General features: G+C 42.6%; 1 long non-coding RNA gene across 1 annotated transcript in view; it reads right to left on the minus strand.

Annotated features, from left to right (window-relative positions):
* Nucleotides 1-8,014: 8,014 nt before the first annotated feature.
* LOC133270505 (uncharacterized) overlaps nt 8,015-26,183 on the minus strand; it is a 120,285-nt gene continuing 102,116 nt past the window's right edge. Inside the window, exon 6 of the long non-coding RNA XR_009743808.1 lies at nt 8,015-9,468. This is a non-coding gene — a long non-coding RNA (uncharacterized LOC133270505). The remainder of the gene's footprint in view (nt 9,469-26,183) is intronic.

Raw genomic sequence — 26,183 nt, forward strand, 5'->3', positions numbered from 1 at the left:
GTAATAATTAGTTCATCTAACTCAGACTTACAGTAGCCTTCGTGTAAAAGTATTTTACAGTTGAATAACTTTGATTTTTTTTAGCTCTATGTAAACCAGGCAACATCAGTATAATCCTTAGAACCTAATAATGATTCCATCAGTATAAATCATTATCCTTAGGCAAGAAGGATATCAATTCAATTATGATGTTGGTTGAAAAATCAAGGGTGAAAAGTTGTAGTACATATTAAACTTGAGGCTGGAAAAGTTGTAGTACATATTAAAATGGTTACTACAAAATTTGTGCATCCAGGCTAACAAATGTTAATACGTTCTTTTGTTACCTTCTAATTTATATGATTCATATAAGCCTGCAGCAAGAGAAACTTGTTTTAAAATTCATCCACATTAAAAAAAAAGCAATGCAATGAATTGTAAAGTTATTAGCATTCATATCTGGTTGTGTTATTAAGCTGTACACATCAAATCTGGTAGTACAAGTACAGAAATGTCGTAATGAAGTAGAACAGCATTTAATCAGAGGAATTTCTAAAGGTCGTCAGAGCGTCATATAAATTCAACCATGCATGACAGCAATATGAAATAAATAACTCAAAGAACACAGTAAGAATAAACTTCAATCTTTGAGCTTTGTTTCCAGCAGAAGAATTAGCCAAATTTCATGCTGAGAGAACAGCTAACAAAAACTACAGAATTCTGTAGCTTTAATTAATGAAAGACTAATAAGACTCAGATAAGGAATTTTACACAAGGGAGCTAATGAGGTATGTACACTGATAGCTTCCAGTGAACAGCTGATCTCGCATGTCTCTAAAACTGAAAAGAAGTGTTCAGTTTTTAATTCCTCATTAGCCAGATGAGCCCTAAATGATTCCATTTAAATAACCAATGATTTGTTAGTATTTCTGCATTCATAACAACAGTTCAACTGCTTTAGGATATGTGTTATAGGCCTGATACTTGGCAGCTCCAAACACTGGAGCCATTTTAATAATTCATGCTTATGTAGCGACAGTTCCTGCTTTCCTGTGATGCTCTGGTATGGTCAGAGCAGATGCAGCGGTCACCCAGAGCCAGGCTCTGGTACTCATAGTCCTGCTCAGCATCCCCTTCCTCTGCGCAAAACCTAATTGATTTCACTGGGATACAACCCAGAAAAAAGTTCACTGCGATTAAAGGCACTAGGATCTGGCTTGGAAGGTGCATTCACATGATCTGGGAAGGTGATACAGCACAGTGGCACACAAATGCACACAGGCTAAATAACTAATTCATCAAAGACTGTTTCTGAAGCCCTACATGCACCCATGGCTTTCACCTAATTAGTTGTGTTGGACAGAAAAAGGAATAGGCCCTTTGGTCCGATCTAGTCTCCAGCCATGAACACCACCAGCACAGGGGCTGGAAGGGCATGGCGGGTGATGAGCCCTGTTTCTCTTCTCCAAGTAGCCACTTTGGGGCACGATCAGGAGCACTGCACTGGGGACCTCATCCTTTATTCTGTTTGAACAGGACCACTGGAATGTTTTAATGAGAAAGACTTTTTTCTTTTTGTAATGGCAGTTCGTTGTCAGAATTCAAGCAAGCAAAGTCCTGGTGCTGCAATAACAGCATCTGTGCTGGTGAAGAGAAAGCAGATTAAATGCTTTACTACTTCCATATATTTCAGCTGGTCAAACCCCCAAGCATGGAGAAGCCTTTTACCTTGGACCTCTGAGCTTTCTGACCCTAATCACAAATAGGAATTTCACAAAGCAACTGCTTCTCTCCTAACGGACCTCTAAACTCTCTGAGTTCCTGTGAGTGCCTGTTTTTGCATTGGCCCTTTCCCCGTGAAAGGAGCACTGATAGTCACGGAGGACACTCAGGATTTAGCACTATAGCAGAGACAAAATACAGATGCTATGTACTTCTACAGTGACAAGCCAGCCGGATTATCTGTGTGACTGTGCATCACCAAGATGAAAAAAGAACATGCTATTCTACATTTCAAACTAATTTAGAAAATCCACCACTGTCAGCCTGGAGAAGTGCTTGCTCGTTTCTAAGATTATAGAGAATTAGGTTTTTCAGCTTGGCTTCCAGCATCCTCTTCTCTCCATTCTCTTCCCTCATACCCATGCTGGTGCCCTCCAGCACAGGGCAGTAATGACTGGATCTTAGACTTCAGTTCCCTTCACCAGAGCAATTCCTACACTGGGTAACATGACACACTGCATCAAAACACTCTAATCTTAATCTGTACATCACCCATCTACTAAGGCAGGACATGACACACGTGAAGACTTTTCCATCTCCTTGTATGTCCCCTTTAGGCATCATCAAGAAAATAATTCTTTTTTATTTTAATTCTAATAAATGACTGCAAAAATCAACAGACAACTCCAGAGGCTGAGAATGGCCTCATGCGTCATTTTCATTTGTTTTAATACATTAGTGTCTGCACTGAATGAAAGACTTTATAACCACACTCAGGTTTCCTGAGAAATCATCCTAGCAGCATGTTTACTGAATCAGCAGGAAAAGTGAATAAACAAAATGAAATCAGAAAAGAAAAAGCAATATCTCAATGGAAGCTGGAGGAGCTGAAAAGAGCCATGAGATTATAATCTTAAATTAAAACCGCAGTGAGGATAATATAGAAGATATTCTAATCACTATATCCAATTAAATGAAGTAAATCACTAAAGCATGTTAAGTGCCTTAACTATTATAATAATTAAGAATCAAACAGAAATCAAGCATCTTTGAAAGACTGATGATGCACATTAGTGAACAGGAAATACTGTTTCCCATTCCAATGCAGAGACAGAAAACACAGATTTCCCAGTGCCTAATGCCAGCAAGAGTGCGAAAGTGAGCATCCTGTGTGGAAATCCCCACTGGGAACCAGCATGGCCTCACCCTCACAGTGCCAACCATGTCCTGCTCCCGAGGTGAACGGCTTCTTATTCTTGGTACATTTTATGGTCTCACTGTCTGAAGCTCCAAAGCAAATGCATGAATTAGAATCATAGACTGGTTTGAGTTGGAAGGGAACTTAGAGATCATCTAGTTCCAAACCCTGCCACAGGCAGGGACACCTTCCACTAGACCAGGTTGCTGCAAGCCCTGTCCAACCTGGCCTTGAACACTGTCAGGGATGGTGCAGCCACAGCTTCTCTGGACAACCTGTGCCAGTGCCTCAGCACTTTTATCATAAAAAAAAAAAATCTCTTTCTTATAACCAGTCTGAATCTACCCTTTTTCAATAAACAACCATTACCCCTGGCCCTATTGAAACAGGTTCCTCCAAAGTAGAATGGCACCCAGTGACTCAGTGACAGAATTACCAAACCCGAGGTAATGCTGTCAGCACGTGTGTTATTGTCCAAATTCACTCAGTACACATTTAACATCTCTTGAGCACCGGGAATGTCACGCCCGTAACACAGTGATAAATTACAGCACAGGCATTCAGATAAGAATCTGCGGTTCATGTACAACTCCTCATTAAATTAAAGACAGTCATCTTCCTATTCTAAATCAGTCTGAGGCCGTGTGTGGATGATAGATATTTTAATTAGTAAAATTACCAACCAAGAAGTACAATTTACACACAAGATTTATCTACAAATGATAATTCCCCAACTTTTCTGCAACAGCTGGAGCTAAGCTTTCTGAATACAAAACATTGCTATTGTGCTAAGCTATGGCATGTACATGGACCTCATTGATGACTCCTCTATTTCCAGAGAGGTTTACAATAAATCTTTTTTTGTTTCTAAGTTCCAAGCATCCCTGCTTATACAGGACCCATTTTTACCAATTCCACACAGCTGGGGTTTCCTTGCATTCAGAAAGCTCTGCTAAATATCAGCGGATAGTTAAAAATAGGTGAACTCTCCAACTGGAGTCAGAAGTGTGCTTTATCTCCACAAAATGTATTTGGAAAGAATAGCTACAGACAGAACCAAAGGTGGGAAACTTGTCCTGCTGGAGTCCTCAGCTGCATGAAGACACCCTGAAATGAAGTATGATGTTTTCATGAGAAGCAATCAGCACAGCAAAAGAGGGATCATTTGCACTGTGTTTTCTCCTTGTTTTGCTAATGCCATGGCTCTGATGATTATAAATAATCCAGAAAGTTTATTTAGCCACATTGCCCTGCACTTCAGGGAGGAGGAACTGTATTCGATAGACTAACATACTGGATTTTAAGGGTTCTTCCTCCATTTTCACTTCACACATCCCTTCTGCTTGGCAAAAGTTTGTACATGAAAAACACACTAAGAAAAAAACAAAACTGAACAAAAGCAACAGTGAATTTTGTTTCCATTCTTTTTCATATTTGTTTTCCTTGTACAAAAAATGCATTGAAGTGCTCAGTGTGGGATTTCATATGTTGCAATTTTATCTCAGGAAAGTAATCTCTCCCACACCACATTGTATGAAAAGGGAGAGAATACAGCAGTAATGTGGGCTTTTTTCATTCCTACAACTTCTTTATTGCCAGCGGGTAAATACAATTACACATTGTGCAGAATGCATGCTAAAACTATAAAATACCTGGAGTACATCTAAGTCTATTTGAGATATGTCAAGCCTCTATTCATGTAAAGAAGAAAAGAGAAAAATATTACAGAAGGATGGGCTCCCGTGCTGTTTTGGCAGCAGGAAAGCTTGGATAGGAGTGTGAGCGATCTGCAACCTGCAAAGCCATTGCACCACTCAGCCAGTACCGAAAGTTTTCTTACAGGCTGTAACACTGCTATCGCATTTGCAATATTACTTTTAAGAAGCTCATTTTCACTAAGCCTGGCTCATAATCACTTTTGTGTCTTGAACCATACAACATTAGACTTAGAATAAGTATTTCATTGGCAACACTCACCTTTGCATTCTTCCTTTAGTACATTCCCAAAGCATAGCATCCCAGTGCTGAGAGGTCCTGGCAGCCTTCAGCTCTCTCAGAAATAAATAAGATTTCCCTCCAAAACAGTACTTATGTCCTGACTACAACCTGCTGGCACTCTTACCCACTGCCCACAAGCAAATGCTCCCTATCCCTCCAGCGATGGTGAGCCCCATTCCCATCACTACAGGTTGTAATTTCTTGGTCTTTGCACAAATACCAGGTTAAATGAAAAAGGCTGTTCAATGCATTCAAGAACACAGCCTTGCAAAACTCAGGTTGAGTACTAATGTGACCTGATCTGAACCACTAGAGAGGATAAACCCACTAAGAAGGTATGAAAAATCAGCACTAGCTTCAAATACACACCATGGTGAAGGGATTTAACTACAGCCTGCCAACTAAACCTGGTGAGCATGAGGCTCATTTCCCAACAGAGATGGATGCATTGACTCATTATCAAACCATGTGCTGGCCTCAGATGTGGTAGCTTTCAGATCAGGCTCACACCAAAATATAGTCCCACTGAGGGGGTTTGCAATGTGATGCTGCATTAAGAAAAAGGGCAAGTTAAAGACAAAAAGCAACAATAAGTAATGTTAATCCAAAAAGACGCAGTAGAGGAACCCCTTCAAAATAGATGCTTTTATCCACAGTCCAGTTCAAACCTGCTCGATTTTACCACAAAATATTGCAAACTATTGGAAAAAAAATCCCAGAGCCCCAGAGACAGCCTCATCCATCAGTGCTACGCCATGACCAAATCTCTACTTTAACAGAAGGCTCTGTCCTGGGCTCAACCTAATTTTTTAGGGTTACTCTTGGAGAGCTCCCCAATTACCTGCAGCTCCTCCACTTGGCCAAGCAATAGTTTGGTCCCTCCTGCCATTTCAGACCCCACAACCACTGCAGCAGGGTGGTATGGCTTCAGACCTGCTCCTGCAGCTGATTTTCACCTCCAATGGGCCTCTTCTCCCAACCTGCCTCTTCCATTATCTGTATTATCTAAGTCTTCAAACTCTCATCCCCAAAGATTTAACCAGCCTCCCAGGTCTTTCAAGCAGTTCCTCACTCAAAAGCCTCCAATTATCTGCCAAAACATTTTTACCTTTCACCATATAAAGCTTAGTTTTTCCTGTGTTTGAACTTTAGTCTGCTCTATTTTATCTTCTAGCAATCTCAGTGCCTTCTACATTTCCTGGTTATGTTATTATGCATTTGAGCAGGTCTCCCATAAGGAATGACCTTATCTATAGGTATGAAACCTGACAGCTTTCAGCTGTTCTTTTACTGCTGGATTTGTTCTTTGGGCTGGGAAAGGGGAAGGCCAGGTTCAGTTGGATAACCAGTAAATATCAACTGAGACCTCCCTGCCCAGATTCAACCCTTTTCACAGGCTCTGTCTAGAAAATCTTGGATAATGGCTCTGTCTTTTCTTACCCCAAATTATCCCAAGAAAGATAAATTTGCATTTCTTGCAATATTTTGGAGGTCTGCCATTTCAGAAATGAGGATTGCTTCCCCAAATACAGAACAGGAGGATTTGAATATAGCAGTGGTCTGCATGCACGTCTGACACACCGACCAACCGCTTCAAAGAAAGATGCCAGCAACACAGAAGGCAGTAACTGGCTCCCTAAATGTGCTTCCATTAAGAGGTAACATACAAAATGTTACTTTCAATGTAGTTCTTCAGCTCATCAAAAATATATCCTTATTAATGGAATTCTAGGTGTTCTCATTATATATGCTGCTTTTTAAGCACAGTAAATAGTGAACCTAAATGGTACCTAGTTCTTTAAGTAAGTTCTTTAGGGTTCTTGTGTATAGTACTGCCCTTCCCATTACATTTCCAATAAATTATTTCCATTTTTATATCTGAAATCTCAGAAATGGCACTAGAGAAACCTAGCATTTAACTCTTACATTTAAGACAAACTATTTCACTCAGCATGAAAGCATTTTAAAATGCAGACTGTGGTTCACTGTTGTACTTGGTAAGCTTAGTATGTCCATGGCAACTGATGAATATTACTGCTGCTACTGCTATAAATAACAAACCTATTTGGCAAAGTCTGAGATGTAAATATTAAATCCAGCACAAAGACAATTTTCCATCCCTTCTTTTGCTCCCTTCTGAATTAGAAACCTGTACTTGCATGTCAGTGGATTATTTCCAAAAAGAGCTGCAGGTGTCACAGTACTGCAGAAACTAGCAATTCTGACTGACGTTGTCAATAAGAATCACACGTTTGGGGTCAGGATGCTGTGTAACACCAAGCTGGCTGTAGCAGCCAGCTACATTTGAACCAATGAGCCCTCCCAGTCCCAGCACTGAGATGGTACAAACAGAGCACATCTTTTGGAGAACCATCAAAATTTGTGGCCATTTGTAGCTTCATCTGGAAAAAGTCAAAGGTAGAGTCTCACCTGCGTGCAACTGGGTCACTATTCTGCATCTGCAAATTAGGCACAAGGGCACGCAAATGGAGCTAATGACCTTTCCAACAGATGGTACAATTGACTGAGCCCCTGTTTTGCAATACAGTTTTTTGGAGGGAGTGCCAGAAACAATACACATGATGGGAGAACTGAGCACAGTTACATTGCCCGGTGCAGTTGGGATGTCGCATACTGTCAAATCTCTACATATTTCTCTGCTCCTCTTGGTCACTTTCCCATTCCTGGCAAGGGAGAGGGGGACATCCCTGCTACCTGCCCGTGTTATAATGCTGGGATCAAGCACAGCAGCAGCACTCCATAATTGGGCTCTGATCAGCTGGGGACAGTGAGCCATGGCTCCTCCTCATGAGCCTGGTGATCACTTGGTGGAGCACGGATGGAGAGCAGATCTGTCACTTCCCCAGCAGTGCCCTCCACAGTGCTACAGCCAAGCTCTGGCAGGGATGCTAATTGCTTTTGAACTGCCACTGTGTATGAAGAATTCAGATGAACTGTTAGAAGCACTTTGTCTCAGTGCCTTCCTTGGCTCTGCCACAAAAGCCGCTGGCTGCTGCTGCTATCACTTCCCTCCAGGAGTTAGACCATTGCCCCAACCCCAAAGCGGCAGCTCTACTAAAGGCTGATCAGAAGCAGCATCTCACAGTTGCCATTCTGCTCCTGCTGCCCATCAGGCTGGCTTGCCTTCCACTGCTGGGATCTGGAGGCTCTAGAGAGATGGTCTACAGACCTGCCTGTGTTTAATGGACATGACAAGTGAGGAGTTGGTGAGCAAGCCTGTGCCTAGATCCAGGTCAGACACGAGTAGCAACTGCAGCAAATGCAACATTTTTCTTCCTGACCCCACTCTTTCTATGCAGCCACTCTCAACAGCACTCAAAAGAGGATCAGTATGTTGTGTCCTACCCAGATCTCAACTTCCTGCCATTCTACCAAACCACCACCAATTCACTGGGACACTGCAGCTTCACAGCTCTGCCACACTGTTACTCCAGGGTCTACACTGAGACACCAGCCAGCTACACCTTACTCAAAGTCATGCTGAAATATCCTCTGAAACACCATCAGATAAATCAGTCATAAAACCAGCCGATTCAAAAGAAAAGTAGTAGCATCAGCACAGACCTCACTTCAACCCAGGAATTTGCTTTTTGTTGTATTAGCTGAATCTCATCTTGTTAGGCACAGTGGCCTGAGCTGAAGTGTGCAGCTCCTGACATTTCAGGATGTGGGAAAACAAGGTAAACATGAGTGTGGGAGAAATAAATGGGTACGTTAGAGAACTGCTGCTCAGACACAGTGCTAAAGCCTCCGGCACTAAATGCTACATACAATTCTTTGTCATAAACATGTCAACTACAGTGTTTATATCAAAGTTCTCAATAGATTATACTATTAATATAAAAATGACAGCTGTCATGCAACACATACAGCAATGTCACAGTTTCGGGGCCTCCAACAAAAATATGGGGTTTGATTCTGCAAAACTCAAGTTTGAGCTCAAGCAAACAGTTGATTATATTCAAGCAAACTACTTGGCTATGTAAAAAAAAAAACAAACCTCAGAATCAGTGCCAAAACAACGCTTGTAATGCAATTTAAGTACATTATTCTCAAGCAACGTAACTAATTTTTAACATAACAAGTAATTAAGTTGTAAATGTGAGCAACTATGGGGGTTTTAGTGTAGGCAATATAACATTTACAACAGCAGAATCACTGTGAAGTTTTCTGGACTCATCTGTAACCTTGACTGCTTCAATTGCTTTCAATGTAGGGATCAAAACCCCTTCGACTTCCAGCTAGGCACTCAGTGAAGTGAGGTCTCTTCCTCTTGAAAGCAAAGACTTTTGTACCTGCTTGTAGGTGAAGAATGCTCTTAAGGAAATCTCAGATACGTGATGTGCTGGTTGGATGCCACAGTGATAACCACAGCCATGACCTTACAGAAACGCACCTTGAACCAAAGTCAAGCACGCAATAATTAACATACTTGCCACATGCTCAGAGGCTCATGCAGTGCACTCATAGAGGTCCTCTTTAAGCATGCTGCTGTTTGGACATGTTGAGGGTGAGGCTTGAGGAGTCTCGAAAGAGAATCCAGGCAGTAGCTGGAATTCAGAGAAAGGCTGGATTTAGAGCTAATGCTCTGTAATATGTTGCCAACCACACGTAAACATGTTAAAGTGGATGAGGCAAAAAGAGGATCAACCTTGCTTGCCCAGCACCCACGAGCAGTCAGCTCATGCTGCAAGCACCTATAGAAATGCATGGCAAACCCTCATAAGGTCTCCCCTGATGTGACTGCAATATACATATGGTTGTGCATCCATGCAAATAAACAATTGAGACATTAAACACTGTATTTACTGCATACAGCCAGGCAGCGAGACCGTTTCCACAATTACTTGGAGAATAATTCATTATGGGCCGTAACTGCTGGCTTGTCCCTGGGACAATTTGTTGGGAAAGAATAAGCTCTAGGTTTCTTTACAAATCTTAGAGCTGACAGCTTTAAAACAATCAAAACCCAACCAAAGTATTACCTAATTCATTTCCAAAAGTTTAGGGGAAAAAAAAAAACAAACAATTTCTCCGCAAAGGCAATTGCATGGACAGGGAAAACATAGACTTTTTGTGCAGCAATTCCTTTACAAACTGCCTCAGTGGAATAGATGGGACAGTTCAGGAATTCAGACTCTGCTCTGCATGATGGAGGGTAGCAAGGTCTGGGATATGGCTTGGGCAACCGGCCCTGAGTAATCAGATAGAAATGCAGATACTAGGATAAAGAAGAGGTGAAAACATTCATCTAAAAAAGCAACTAAAGCCCACCATGAAATATACACATGAAAAGCATTTTAATTTTCACATTCAGGCAGTAGCTTCTTCCTTATGTAAACAGGGGTTAATAAAAAACCCTCGAACAACAGTTCATCCACATTTAACACCAACTTGATTTCTTGTGGATTTTTTTACTAGAATAATTTATTCCTGTTCAAAAATCTCCACATGGGAACCTATTTACTGCCAGAAGTTGGAAGAAGCTGTTCTTCAGCTTCTTCTCCAATGTAAATCCTTGGAGTAATGGAGCACTCTGAGAAAAGAAAACTCTGAGCTGAGATTTCACTCGGGAAAGGCTCCTGCCAGGCTGGCTGTCACCTACAGGTGCTGTGTTGAAAAGGAGATAAAGCTGAACAATAAACGCAGTACTTCCATGTTTCCAGACTCTCTTCTACTGAGAGTGGAAGACTGGAGGTGGCCTATAGCACAGCAATGGAAAACTTGAGATATTTTCATTCCTTTAATTACAATTAAATCTAATAAATCTCAGGAAAACTCACCCACCACATACAGCAGGCAGTTATAGGCTCAAAATACGGATGTGATTTCTACAAAGGCTTGAATTCTGTTACACTCAGCTAAGCTGCAACACTTAATATTCTCCTCTGAATCTTGCTCTGGGCCATTTTAGATATGCAAACAGATGCAGAATGAGTCTTTCCACAGTTGAAATACCTCTCAAGAGCCTAACCACCTTCCAAAGAGCTTTGCATTTTGTTTACTGAGTTTTATCGTCCCTGTTTCCCAAGTGCCTGCTTTTAAAATCTCTGCTGCTTCCTCTACTGTTGCTAATTTTACCAGTTTGGGCTATTTTAAGTTTCTTTCTGCCACCGTCTTTGAATTCTCCACTAATACCAAAACGTTCACATCATAAACCCACAGACATTCCCAAATCAGTAATTCCTTACATCTTTTCCATTCTGCCATGTACACACCACTGGTTTCACCCTTTCTCCTCACCCGACCAGGACCCATTCCCATCTGCTGGGGTCTGAGGTGCAAGAAGAAGTTCACTAAGTTATTCTGCAAGCCTTCTTTATCTCCAGGTTTCTGAGCGTGTAAGCAAGTCTTCCAGAGGAAAGAGGTTTTTCTGCCACAGACACTAAGGAAAATCAATTTATCTTTGTTCTTATCTACAGCCTTATCTACAAGGAAATACAAGCCAAATATTTCCATATACTGCTGTCAGTTCTCACTGTCTGAATTAAACACTCCCATTTTTCTAGTAATTGCCGGACTTCAAATATTTTATTGCCAAATGGAAAGCTCCACTGTTTAAGAGAGGACTGGCCATGCAGTACTAGAGGGAATCATTGCTTTATCAACTGAACAAAAACAAGTGGAGAAAGAAATTCCCACTGTCAGGAGCACCAGCAGCAAAGACCTCATCCCCCAAAGGCCAAACTCAAACCATCTTCCTTAGTTTATAATTATTTTTCTCCCCTAAATTACAAGGACAGGAACAGGAAACAATCTGAAAAAGCACAAGGTGACAGAATGGGAGTTATAACCAGACCTGGCAACCAGGATTTGACCCTGACACAGGGCATGTTGGTGTCCTAGCCTCAGCCCCACCAGCACACCTTGCTCCCAGGATCCCTCAGTTCCCCTCTAAGGGCAGCCCCATCCCTATCATCCAAATGAGCAGTAGCATGGAGGACACAGTCAGGCTCTCCAAGGGCTGCAAACTCCACGCTATTCCAGCATTTGCCTCCAGAACAGGTCCACGTGTGTCTAAGGGAGGAACACTAACCTCAACACTGGCTTCACAAGAAGGAGAAGTTGACGGAGAAGGACAACCTAGGAGCAGACTCAACTTCCATCAGCCACCATAGCTGCTAGTACCGTAACCCATCAGATGTGCAAACCCCCCAAGTCGGGTATGAACTCACTAATCCAGAGCTCAGGCAATCAGTTGTACTGATGTAAATATGATTTCATCATAGCTGCTACTACTACCTTTGATTACTGGAGTTTCTGTTTTCATGATATTTACATAACTGTATTGGCCTGTTAAGCATTTGCACCCAAGCTGAATCATTCACTGGATAATCCACAGGCATTGACCAAGCTGCTCCACTTGGAGCTGACAGAGCACCAGGACTATCACTGTTTGCTGCAACAGCTCTGCTTTCCCTCACAGCTGGGGTAGGAGCCAATAGCACCTCTCCCAGTGCGACACACACATTGCTTTGCGTTTCCAAATGCACAAGTGTTTTCTGATCTCTGCGCTGTCGATTCTGAAATTGTTTTACACCCCAAAAATTCCATAATGTGCCAGAGTAAAGATCTGCAAACCGGCATCATTTAGGATGATACACATTTAATTTCATCAATAAAGCTGCTAGCACTTACTACAGCACCTTTCCTAGAAAACAATTTGGTGTCGTCTAAACTGCATGTCTCCTGCCTGCAGCTTTCATACAGCACAGAGCTGGGGGAGATGGGGTCAAATCTGATCATAGGAAAGCTTAAACTCTGTCAAGGCAGTAGAGCTGCAGCTGCTCATGCTGAGCCTGAGCCAGCACAGGCGGTGCTGGATCCATGCAGCTCCAGACAGGCTGCCCTGCGGAATAGAGCGAAGTCAGAAAGGTCTGAGGCAAATATCCAAGCCAGGAAGTTTTTTTGTCTGAGTGAATTAACATGCTGACAGCTCACGGGGCCTTCTGAGCTCACACTGTCAGCCTGCTCGCTGCCCTGTCTGAAGCTCGTAGTAAAGCTTGGGTACAAGCCCTATTCGGACCTTTCATCTTTAAAACCTATCAGGTGCTCTCGCTTTCCATTTTCTCTAGATGCCTTGTTATCATTTCTAGCTGCTGTCCTCACAATAGGTGGTCTCCACATGGTGACAACATCAGGTTTCTGTTCCAGCTGATGATGTGGAGACTGCAAAACCTCATGCTCTGGGCTTGACATGGCAGCACAGACTTGGGCTGCAAAAAAGCCAGATACACACGCTCCAGCCCTGTGGAATCAACAGACCCTAAAAATCTCCTGCATCCAGGACCTACAAAGGAGACAGATCCTCTGTCAGCATCGTGTCCGGGTCCCAGGCTTGCCACATAAACAACACAGCAGGAAGACAGTAGGTCCACAGGACATGCAAACATACTTCAGCCTACTGGTACAGACATTAGGAGCTGTGAAGAGCTGAACTGCCTGGGCTACCAGTCCAACAGCAAATACTGCTACAGCTGATACAAAGCAGGGGAGAGGGTGAGGGGAAGCCCAGACCCTGATGTATGAATGAATAGCACCCAATGTACAAATGCATAATGAAATAGACCACAAAATCCATGCCACATATCCTCATGCCCTGCTAACTTACCCTCTTCCTTCTCTGGAGTAGTCATTTTACGCAGTTTTCCTCTGGTGAACCCCTCCTTCCAGCATGATTTCATACCTTTCAGGCCCAGCTTGCGGTTAAATTTCTTTCCATAAATTCATTGGACTGCAGATTATTTTACAGTAAAACATTTCCTTTGCTAGTTAATGTCTCCCATGTGTTTGAGTATTTAAAGCAACTTTCAAGCATGCTTTGCTATCTCTCCCTAGCATGCACACCGAAGTCCCTACACAGGGTTTTCGGTGTGGAAAAGTCTAGCACGGAAAGAAGCTAAACAAAGAAATACTGTCAACAAAGAGGAGAAAAAAAGACAGAAGAGAAAAGCTGACAACAAGAAAAACTGACACTGGAAAATTGCCAGCCCTGTACAGTCAATCTTTGGGTTGGCAGGAGAAATGCCGTTAAGTGCAAAAAAGAAGAGGATCTCTGATGACAGATGTATGCACAGGCTTAACACAGGGTTGATTAAAAAATAAACAACAATAAAAAAGCCACATTTCTCTCTACTTAGCGTTAGGAGCAATCTATTGCAATTCACAGACACAACTCTGCAGAAGTTTATAGCATGCCATTAAAGAGAGCTCTCTCCCAACCCCACGGATCAGAAGAAACACGTAAAACCACCCAGCCCAAAACACTTCATTTTCTTCAACTTAATCTTTTTTCCCTGCTCTCTGGGGTAAATCCTCCTCATGGCACCAAACGCAAAGGAAACTTTCTGCAACACTGGGTCAAGCCTTGGCAATTTCAGCAGCTCTGGGCTGTGCCAGGGTGCAGCGATGCTCCTCTACCATAAACGTCCCATGGGGTGAATCACCTTCATCCTAGTTCTGTCCATATGGCAACTTTCCAGGGATGGATCCACTGGAACTGAAGAGTCCTAAGAGAGTACTCAAGCTCCTGCATCTCTGCCCAAGCAGACCAGGGGAAAAGCAGACCTTGTTCATTCTGCAACATAGCTGGTGGAAAAGTTCTTTATTTATCAAGCATCAGTCCAGGAAGCTGTACTGTTAAAAACTTCCCTGCTGCAGAAAGGGGAACTGTTTTCCAACAGCTCATTCAAATATATTCCATTTCAGGGCCTTTTCTGAATGATTATGAAACTTAACCTTTTTTCCAGAATTACCTGTATTAACCAAGATCTTTAGCTGTTAAAAGCAATATGGACTTGTTTAATTATTTCAAGCAAATGGGACAGGAAAATTAAGCATTTAAATGCTAGTTACATGAAAGTAGAAGTTGAAGGACGCAAATAGTCACCTCGTCAGATTTTTATTCTGAGTGCATCTGTCAGTATTCAAATATTGATGAAAACTGGCCCACTGCCACATTTTAGAAACAGGAATATGCAGCGAGATCTTTAAATGAGTTTAGATACTCAACTCCCATACATTTTGTCCACAGCTCCTAAATCACTGTGTGGTTTTGAAATGTTTATCATCCAGCTGAACAGTATCAGTTGTCTGAAAATCATAAACACAACTACCTGCCACAGTAAATTACCCATCCAGCACAGCTGGCTGGTAACAGGGTAACCCAGACACATGATTAAGTTGCCATGGATTAACAAGCAACTACATTTCACTAAGCTGACTGTACCAACGCTTTCAGCTCAATGCAAATTAAGAAAAACGCGTTAGCATAAACCTATTGCACTGGGGTACAGATATGTATTTGTCACAGGCAGAGGACACAAGCAATCGGTTATTGCGGCTCAGCAGAGTCACAGTAACTCTCCAGGACTTTACTTGGGAGCTCTGACAACTACATCGGTAGGGTCCAGAAACCAGAAATCTATACCTGAGAGTGGGAAAACTCTTCCAGGAGATCAAGGAAAAGACACCACTGGTGCCTAGTGGTGAAGGACAGAGGAGAGGATCAGTGATGCTCTTGCCATTTCGCAGCAGCTGAGAGCAGGAAGCTACTTCCCATCAAAACCCCTCAAACCCAGCCTGCATGGCAGTCAGTGGGAGCAGCTTCACAGCTGGATAGGGAAGGAGTCAATATCATACATTAAATAAACCAAAGCAGCCTGGTAATGATGTGCTAAAAAAACCTGATTAAGCACATTGCTTATGAAATGCTGAAGTCCTTGCCAAGTCTTACCGGAGTAGGATGCACATTCCTCCCCCTTCCCAGGCATCTAAATAAATACTGCAGATGACTTAAAATGAATAAATAATATGCAACATAAATGCTCATGTGGGAGGAAAAAAAATAGCCCTACCGATTTCCCTGGTTTTCTCAAAAGTAGCTGGTGCTGGCCACTATGAGGGAAAGAAGGTCTTACACGGCATTGTAATGTTTTTGTTCTTCATCCACTATGTCAATATTACATCTTCGATTCATTTATTGCAGTTGGTATAACAGCCTAGCTTCTGACCTCAGCAGAAAAAGGTGGTCACATCATTCTCACATCATTTTCTGCACAGACCTTTAGAAATGAGGGACACAAGCCTTTCTAGAGACAACTCCCTGTCTTGCTTTGTTTTTCTCTTCATCTAAACCAAAAGACGTTCTTGACAAAATGTGCAGTTTTTGTCAACACAGAACTATAGTTAGAATTGGCTGAGTGACAAAAAATTGGGTTCCTCAAAAACTACACATATTTTAATGACTGCTCTGATTCTGCACAAGGATAGGAAGAGGCTGAAGGAGCCCAGTGCCCATCAGGGTGGGGAAGGTTACATGTGTGTCCCTAGCCTGAAAAGGAGACACATACAGAGCTCCACAAAACCGTTTCTCCTAACAGGACATGGATTCAGAATTCAGTCCTATGCTTGGGTCACAACAACCCCATGCAATGCTACAGGCTTGGGGAAAAGTGGTTGGTCCAGTGGAAAAGGACCTGGAGATGTTGGCTGACAGCAGTTGAGCATGAGCCAGCTCATGCCCTGGTGGCCAAGAAGGTCAGTGGTGTTCTGGCCTGTACAGGGGTACAATCACTTGCCTGGCCCTGCTGGCCACACTACTGCTGATATATGCCAGGATGCCATTGACTTTCTTGGCCATTTGAATCCCTGGACCTCCTTTTACCTCCCTCTTTTCCCTACAAGTCTCAAAATGTTTTCAAACAGCTGTGACTGCACTAGTAATTCCAAAAGACAAAAGAAACGGCCAACTCAGTGCATTGGTAGAAGAGCCAACAACACATGTCCCAAGGGGGAAGCAAATCCCATTGCGTGTTGTTCAAGCGGTGCAGAGGCAAAGCCGAAGTTTTTATGTCAAACATCAGCTTGGAAGTAACTCCAAGTACAGTCCAGACAACACAGAATTAAAGAGAAAACAAAAGCCAACTAAACAAACAAAAAGCAGTGACAACAACAACAAAAAAAAAAAACACAACAGAAGAAAGCTCTTGTTTGGGGAAAGAGAGGGATTTTAAACCAAGAGGCAGGCAGTGTCCATAGTGGAAACATTCAAAACTGCCCAGAGACAAAACAAACAAAACCAATTCTTTGCTGGCATTTGGGACACTTTGATGCTACTTCCCCATGGTACTTAATTTAATATAAAACAAATCACCCCAGAGTAAGAAACAGAAAATTTGCTAGTAAACAAGACAGCTCTAATTATTTAGCAGTGTAATCGAGAATAATTAAGTCACAGCAACCAGAGAAGCTAAAAGCTAATTATACAAGTGAGCATCCAAAATATTTCAGTTATCTTTTGAAAAAGAGAAAAACCAGGCTGTTTCATTTCAAGAACAGAAAGTAGCCAGCACCTCTAAAGACAAGCCTTTGGGATCATGCATCTTTGCCTTTCCCAGCGGCTGTCTGGGATTTGGACTCCTTCCCTGGAGATGCTGGCAGGCCACTGCCTATCACAGCAGCTGGTCTCCCTCCAGCCACATTGCTGGCAGCTGTGAGGGCTCTGCTCCCAATTCCCTGTCCCCCCTTTCTCCCTGGGATACTGCCAGGTCTGTCCCTCCACACCAGCAATTCTTTTTCCTGCCCAAATGCCCGCCCCACCACTCATATTTGGTCTAGGTTCAGATACCGAGTGCTCAGCATGCACAAGCTTCCCCAGCACAGGGCTTGATGAAGCAACAAGGGTTTTGGACTTCAGGGGCACAGGATGGAGTTGTTGGCACCACAGTACAGCCTTTAGGCAGGCACCTGGGAGGCTGGCAACTCATCTGCTTGGCAAAGAGCTTGGAGGCAGCATCATGTCATCATGCAATTTTAGCAGCTCAAGGGAGAGATTTGAAAGATGCCAGGAACATGTTAGATGCCAGGAAAGGTCGAGGCTGCTGCCTGTGGTCCAGGATAAAGCAGCCATTTCTCTTGATGCAGGGGAGTGTGGCACTCAGGAACATAAAAGCTCTCAAAGATATCAGAATCAAGGGCTGGCTTGAGGTTCAGCTTCATCTGGTACTTTTGTGTCTCATTACCCTGACACATGGCTAACGCTAAGCACCATGTGATCATGACACAACTGCAGGCAGAGCATCTAGGGTAATGCTTTGCTCTCACAGTGGAGCTGGGACCTACCTGTAAATCACTTGGGGTTAGGTGCCTGAACCTCAAGGATTTGGGACTCAGTTCCTTGACTTCCTACTGTAACACAACACACATACACTGCCTCTTATTTCAATTTCTGCAGTAATCTCAACCCAATCAGCTAATGACATGAGTTTTGTCTTAACGTCACTCCTTGGACACGCTCAGAGCCATAGGTGGGAACAGTGGGGCTCTCAAACACAGGCACTCAGGGGCAAAGCTGCTGGTAACGAGCACATCTGGCTCCAGATCTCCACCTCTTCCTGCATCCTGCTGATGAGCAAAGATCACAGCAGCTTTGCAGATGTTTTTGGGCATATAGGCCCTGTGCCAAATCCACATACTGACCTTTGAACAACAGCTGGTTTTCCATGACTGTGCTTAGAGCATCAGCCTCTGCTGAAACCATCAATCTCAGAAGTAATGATTCAGTCTCTGTTTCCCTTCAGACTCCATCATTACAAGGTCATCAAGCACAGCATGTTTTAAAACGCACATAAAGCAGCCACCAGAGTTCTTACGAATATCAAGCAGTTTCAGTATCTTTCTGCAATACTTCAATCTGGCTGCTGATTAACTCTCACTTTATATTTAAAATCCCCCTTGCCAAAAGAATGCATGGGGGTGTATGAAAGCTGAACGACATGACTATAATTATAGCCAAATGGATGTCGCATGGGTAAAGCAGGATGGCTGCAGAATCACCAAGGGGTGAAATTAAATACTTGAGACAAGTATTAAAAAGCAAATAAAGAATTAAGCCCCCAAATTATGAGGATTTTAGTTAAATGCTTTTCCAGTTCTTTAAATTTGCCTTTAGACTACCCTGTTCAGGTTTTTGCCAGTTACGAGAGTTGGAAACATGCTTAAAAATAATACCAAGTCCCTCACCCAATCCCATGAGTCAGAGAACATAGGCATTAAGAAAGGGCAAGGTATCGTATGTTTCAAACTCACATATGGAAGTTAACAGCACAACTGTTTCACAGGGTCCCTGCACTGAAGGAAAGTCACCAAAGGTTATCACCATCTCCCCTCTGCTCCCTTCCACCAGTATCCGCATATTGACCAAATGCGCCGACTTTCTGCCAAAAACCATCCTTAATTCCCTCTCCTCTTTTTAAACTCTTGCTCTTCCTGTCAAACCTCAAGGTTTTTCAACTCCCCTTGCATACGCCAAGCAGAGTAGCCAAAATACCTGTCAATCTTCTGAATTTCAGCCCCTTTTTGAGCCAGTTTTAAACTGCCTTCACAACATGTAGCACAGAGAAGCCTGCTGATGTGGCAGATCCTATGTGCCTATTGCTTTTCAATAACATGCCAAGTACTCTCCCATCCTTGTTCCTCATCCCACTTCCACACAGGATTGGGACCACACCATGCAATGTGAAGCAAAGACGTGGCTCTGTACCTCTTGGATGCGCTTTTGATGCGTCCAGGGACTCCAGCCCTTCCCTTGGGCTTTTCCTTACATCTCACACCATTTTCACAGCTGCTTCCTCTCCTGAGCCCAGAAACCATTTCTATCCACAAGGCTCTGTGCAGATCAGTGTAATTGTCAGTTCTCAGCAAATCAAGGGTTAGAGGCACTGCTGCTCTTAGGCTGGGTTGTTCATAGCTGCAATACATTGCTGCATTGAGCTTATTTTAGCTATCCACATTCCTGCTGAAAACTCACTTGTTCGAGGTGACTTACTTATTATTTGAGTTGTTAATTTTACAGTTTTACTAAGTGACTCTGAATGAATGCCATTAAAGCACATGGTAGTTTGTTTGATTGAATGATTGATTTTACACAGTTGTCTTTTTCCTGCACTCCTAAGTACTTTCATTTGTGATTAACAAACCTCACCATTTTGCTATTCCACTTCACAGCTCCCGGGCTCATTTCAAGCTTCTCTTTTTCACATGTTCTTTAGGGAGCAAAGATCCTGCTTAGCCATCTCTAAATAAAAAGCCAAAAGAAAAGAAGAAAAAAAGTAGCAATCCAAAAGACATCAAACTGTGCACACACTTTTAGGAGTTGAAGATGCAGGCTCTGACAGACCCTTTTTTTATCAAACTAAGAAGAGGTGGGGACAGTAACCACTGCTCCAGCTTCATCCCTTATCAGTCTGGAGTTTTGTATTTTTGTGCAGTATAAGCCAGGAGCAAATGAAGAAACAAACCACAAACCAAACCATCCTTGAGATACAACATCCAAAACTGTTGGCTTCATTTTTAGTAAGGAGGCCATTTACTTCGGCAAATACTGCAAAATTGTTACTATGGAGCACCAAATATCCTAAGACATATATATATTACCATATATGATTTCAAGTATCTTGCTAAAACTCAATTCAACTAGGAGACAAGGTTCAAGAACAAACAAAAAAGTCATGGGTTTTGCTGACATATTGTTGCTGGAAACAAAAGATGAAGTAAAGTAAAACATACATGTCATTAGTAAAGTGTTTTTCAGAAATAAATATCCAAAAGCTTTTCTCATTCCATGAGAATTTGACATTTTGGATTCTGTCTTCCTGAAACGGGACAAAAAAAATCATAACCTTGACATTCAGCATAACTCACTGCAATGTTCCATCTCCACTATTGCTTGGATTATTATTTCTAAATTCTCTCAATAGAAATAAAACAAATTCAATACCTACTGCATTTTTAAAGCAAAGTTACTTTGATCCAAAACAGGTATTGCACAAAACCAAGGCATGCCAAGTCCTGAGCCTGAGGCAGACAGAAGAGGCAGCGAGCTTTTGGCAAGATGAAAGTACAGCAGAGAAGGAGCACTTGCTTTTAAAGATCCTTAAAATAGAAGAGACACAAAGATAATATCCCATAAAGAAGTGGATGATTGGAGGGCTGCATAAACGCTTGTTTGGAGAGCGCAGAAAGCAATCAGAAGTTTTAGGTAAGTTAGAAAACTTTATACTGCTCACCCAAAAAATGGAGTATTGTTGAGAAAATTTGCCCTCAAGTCCTCAAAGAATTAAAGGGCACAAGGAGCTGTTGCTCTTGGACTAAGACACATAAGACAGTTTATATTGCTTTACAGTTATTTTAGGTGGAGGATAACAATGCGGGGAAAGGGAAAACATTAAGCAGAAAGAAAAGCACAGGATGACAGAAGTGGATTTTCAAAATGCTGTGTGTGGCACCAGCCTAAGTGGCCAAACCCCACAGCTGAAACCTTCCTTATCCCCTTGCAGATGTAAAGTAGTAACCGGGTTTGGTCCCAGGAGGGAAAACGGACACTAGGCAAAGATCCCACAGCTATAGACGTGAGGCTGGGTTTGTGGGGAGAGGTAGTATTGCCAGTGCTGAGCAGACGATACAGCTGCAGACAAGAAAGCCTCTGGGTGTCCAGCCCTACACTGGTTCCTTGGGATTAAGAGCCAGAAGCTAAAACCCACCCAGCCAGTTGGCTGGACCAACATCAGTGTAATGGAAGAAACACTGTAATTTGCACCCATGAGACTCACATAGTATTTATTAAGCCTCCCCTGAATCCAGAACACAAACTTGGCACAGCACTCGGAGGGACAGCAAGGCATTGCACAACACACATTTCAGCCACCTGGGTACTCCCTGGGGCTTTGCAGCCCTCAGTTAATCACTAGGGGGATATACAGGTCATGTACAGGGGCAGCTAAGAATCAAAAACATGACCTGCAGGAGCTGCCTGCTTAGCCAGGAGGGAATATTGAGCAGGGAAAAGGATTCAGGCATTTGTGGAGCGCACGGAGCCAACTGCTTCATTTGGGATATGCAGATCTGAGCCAACTTCTTGTATAATGGAGCAAACACGTTTCTTTAAAACATGGGGAGAAGGATCAGTGGTGTGTTACAGCAGAGGAGAGAGAGGAGCAGATCTGCCTTCATCTAATAGCTCAGCAATTTGGGTTCCATTTTCTCTTCTCCACTGCTGGACTCAAATACCTTTCATTTCCCAAAAGACAGCCCTAGCTGCCAGCCTGTAGGATGTGCTGAAGCTATTCCACTTTGTACAGGATAACTAAAGATTTGTTGTGCCATTCAGAGAGAATTTATCATCATCATCATCATCTGGCCCCTCTTCAGAGCATTCACCCAGGAAAAGGAAGCCATGGGGTCCCAATCCATGCTTCAGTGATTATTTAAGTACACCAAACCTCATTAGATAAGGTAAAAATCAACAAATATTCACCAGGGGATGGACTAGAGAGGAGTAAGGAAATCAAACTATTAATTCAATGGGCAAGAGGAGGATTTCCGAGCAAAGTATGAAGTCTTCTAGGGAAGAAAAAGCAGCAACACTGATGAAGAGGAAGAAAGGAGAGGCAGGAGATGTGATAGATTCTAAGATTCAAATAGGAAAGAGTTTTGAAGATAAATAAAAGGAAGAATAAGGAGTCTGAGTGTGTTGGCGTGGAAAATATAAGTAGAGACGTGACAAGGTGAGCCAGAGTGAAAAGCCCCTTGGCAGCTCCACTGAGCAGGACAGGGAGGTTGACATACTGTGTGTTTCTGAGAAGGGGTCGCTGTCATCCAGACATAAAGGAAGAGCAGGATGCACAGATATGGGCAGAAAAAACAGAAGTTTTGGAAAACAGTACCTTTTGCATGGACAAACATGAAATGGAAACAGAAAGAACACAAAGTTACAAAGCACAGATAAAGGAGAAATTCCTGGACACTCTGGACACTGCAGTGGGATGGTGGGATGCTATCACCTCCTCCCTCATCCAGCATCAAGCCCAAAATGCACAGCGACACCACTGTGTATCTTCTGACCCAGAACAGCTTCAGAAACAGTTAAATGTTTGTTAATTTTATGACAGTGTTAAGACAGCAAACAACAGGCTATAGATGGGATTAGGCTGATCCAGTTTATCCAGGTCCTCACACCTGATGTTTTGAAGGCAGGCTTGCTTTCCTGGTAAACCGTTTTAAAACCTCTTTTTGTCTGATTCTGACAGAATCCTCTTCTCCTATCTTCTAATTATACTCCTTACCCCAGAAAGACACCGCACAAGTACAGTCCTACTAGTAAGGCGTAATATTATACATAATAATATACAGTATTGAACTGCTCCATCACAGTAATTACCACAACAGTAGTGCTTGATCTGGTTGAACAAAATCTATGTACATTCACCAGGAACAGAAGTTACAGCTGCTAGAAGTCAGAAGCATAAAAGCAGCATTAGAGAAAAAAAAAATGCAGATTTGTGAAGGAGGGAGGAAAATAAATCTATTGTTGCAGATTTACCCATGTACCAATCTATTTTATCCTCTAAGCAGAAACAGGTTCTTGTTTGGTGACTGACACATATTTGAGTCACAGCTGAGGGAATAGAATAATACCCTCCTGCTGTCATATTGTTCTCCAGCTGATTGTCCTCTTGATCTGTAGTGCTCACAAGCGCAACAGGGAGTACACGAAGAAAGAAAAAGGAAGAGGGGGTTGGACAAACGGGAGAAACATGTTAGATAGAACAGTAAAAAAATGCACAGAATGGCCTAATCAGCAGAGTGTAAATCAGGGTGTTTGCAGGAAGGGAAAAAAAAAAGAAGAAGAAGAAAAGATTATTGGGTGAGACCCTTCTTATACAAAACCAGTATGAAATTAAACCTTATATATAATATAGCTAAACAGCTAAACAGCTCTGACAATCTTGGTCTCTAAGGGTGCTGTTCTCTACCACAAGCCAACAATTCTGTTGACATTTTTAAGCATTAGTCCACCTTTATAACGCTTCTAAGTGGACCTGTAAAGATCATCACACACAGGCACTCTTCCAATAGCCCCATGCATGTGAACACGAGATCAAGCAGTTCTCACTCAAAACAAGTAGGTTTGGGGTTGGCTTTTTCCTTCCTCTATCAAGTATTTCTATAGACTTGCTCAGGCTGACCTTCCCATTACGTGCATACAGAAATATTCATACAGCTGACAGTTGAAAGACATGTCCATGCAGGTCCTGTGGAAGGAGAGCTCCAGCTCAGCCCAGAGCAGGAGATGCTCGGAACTCCCTGTGTGTCCTGCAACTGTCACTGCAAGACAGTGAAGGGATGAGGGTGCAGCATGTTCCTAGAGCTACACTCTGATGACATTTTGAACCTTCCTGTAGCCGCTGTAAATCAAGAGCCCTAATACCACCACAGCCCTTCTGGCAGTCACATGATATCATCTTAACATGAGAAAGCACCTAAATGCTCACAGACTAGTTGAGAACCACGGGCCTGCTAGAGGCTGAGTATCAATATGAGAGTGTATCTACTGAAGTGAGACAGCTCCTACACTGAAGAGCTCTCCGTTTAAATTTGTACAATAAATCAAAGTGTGACAAATGCAAAAAACAAAAACCAAACCAAACCAAACCAACAAAAAACACAACTTAAGCTAAGTTTTCCAAGTGTGGTCAAGCTCTTAACCCTACTGGATGGACAGTCCTGCCATGCTCCCACCACCAGGAGTTCACAGCTGCCCCAGCACAAGGGTGTACATTGTAACTGCCTTCATCCTCAAAGCAAGCGATGCCTATAAGCTATGTTTTTGCAGTTTAGTTGTTTGTACAAATGAAAATGGAAATGCCTGGGATCCCTCTGGGATCCCACCTGTGGACCCAGTCACATGGAGCTTTGTCTGAGCCCAAGTTCAGGCTCGTGCTCAAGGCTGCACTGCAGCCCAGTGCCCCGCATCCTCATTGCTGTCGTACCCAGAAACACCCCAAAGTGTCAAAACCAGCTGAGTTAAAAGAAATTAAATGTAAAATTCATGTTATCCATAACAGACTGGGGCTGCTTGGACAAAAGTTCGGCTAAATTACAATGTTTCAGTTCACCCATGTCTCTTTAATGAGGAGGACTCATTAATATATACAGTCAAACTCAGGTTTCCCTACCTTGTAGCACATCTCAATCTTACACTGATCCATTACGTGCTGCACAGACATTCATTAAGTATGACATAGATTTGTTACACTGCTGAGCTGGCTGTAAATTGAACTTGTCATAGTGAAGTGCATGTTTTCCAGTTCTTCATCTCTTTGGCTCCTGTTGCTATAGTGACCATCAGAAATCGGAGCAAAAAAGGCCAAGAGAAAGAAGATCCCTTCTCTGTCTAAATAGTACCTTCCATCTATAACATTAGCAGTATTCTTCTGTTTCAGCTTTACTTGTTAGGATAACTACACAAAAGAACTTAACTCTTCCAGATTTCAGGGTTTCATCCATATCTGCTGAAGTCAAAAGGCAGTCTTTTCAATGGCTTCAAGGAGCTCTAGATCAGGCCTACACTGCCTCAAAGATGAATTCAATACAGATTTGCAGGACTTCACAGTTCATGTTAGCTTTAAATCCCCACTATACATATATGCTGATGTCCTGCTTAGAACAGTGACCGATGTTATGAGCAGAGCGGGACATATATACATACATTCATCAGTCTTGTGAATAAAGCCAGTGCTGAAGCTCACTTGTTAACACATGCCCTTTTCATCTCCTGGCTTTAGGTACCACTTCTTTGCTTAAAATATAGAATAAGTGCTCCTTAATGTTGGGCATTAGTGCTAAAAGACAAAAGCAAGCCAAGCTTTAAATGACAGGCTTTAAGATCTGTCTGACCAGAGACACATGAATACTAAAACATACATTAACCGCCTTAACACAGTATATGCATGAGACTGATGAACTCAACCTACTTAGCACTAGAAGAGTGCCAGGCTCTGGTTCAGGAGTCCGCTGTTACTGTTCAAAATGTGGAAGACACTAGAAACCGTACACTGCTTTCACTGAGAGGTAAACCTGAGGCAGCTTAAGCAAACTCAGTGCCAGTTAACTACAGGTGCACAATTCCTGAACATTTAACAGTGATAATTGCTCATTAGCAGTAATGCTGTATTAAACTTAAATACTGCTTGTACTCAGACTTCTCCTCTACCCAGTGGGGATCTGCGCCAATTACAGACCCACTGCAAGCTACCACACTCAGCTAAGTCTTAGCTTATTTTACATATGCCATTTCCACCTTTAGATACCCTGTCACATGAAAAACATGGCTAAATATGTTGATGAATTGTAACTAGAACTATCTTCAGTGGCACCCAAACAGCAGCATGTACCATTCCTGGTAAATGAGCTTCTTCTAAGCTGC

The sequence above is a fragment of the Pezoporus flaviventris genome, unplaced genomic scaffold (assembly GCF_033815535.1).
Source record: "Pezoporus flaviventris isolate CSIRO_AGI_PZ_B2104156 unplaced genomic scaffold, CSIRO_AGI_Pfla_v1 ptg000021l, whole genome shotgun sequence".
Classification (NCBI taxonomy): Eukaryota; Metazoa; Chordata; class Aves; order Psittaciformes; family Psittacidae; genus Pezoporus; species Pezoporus flaviventris.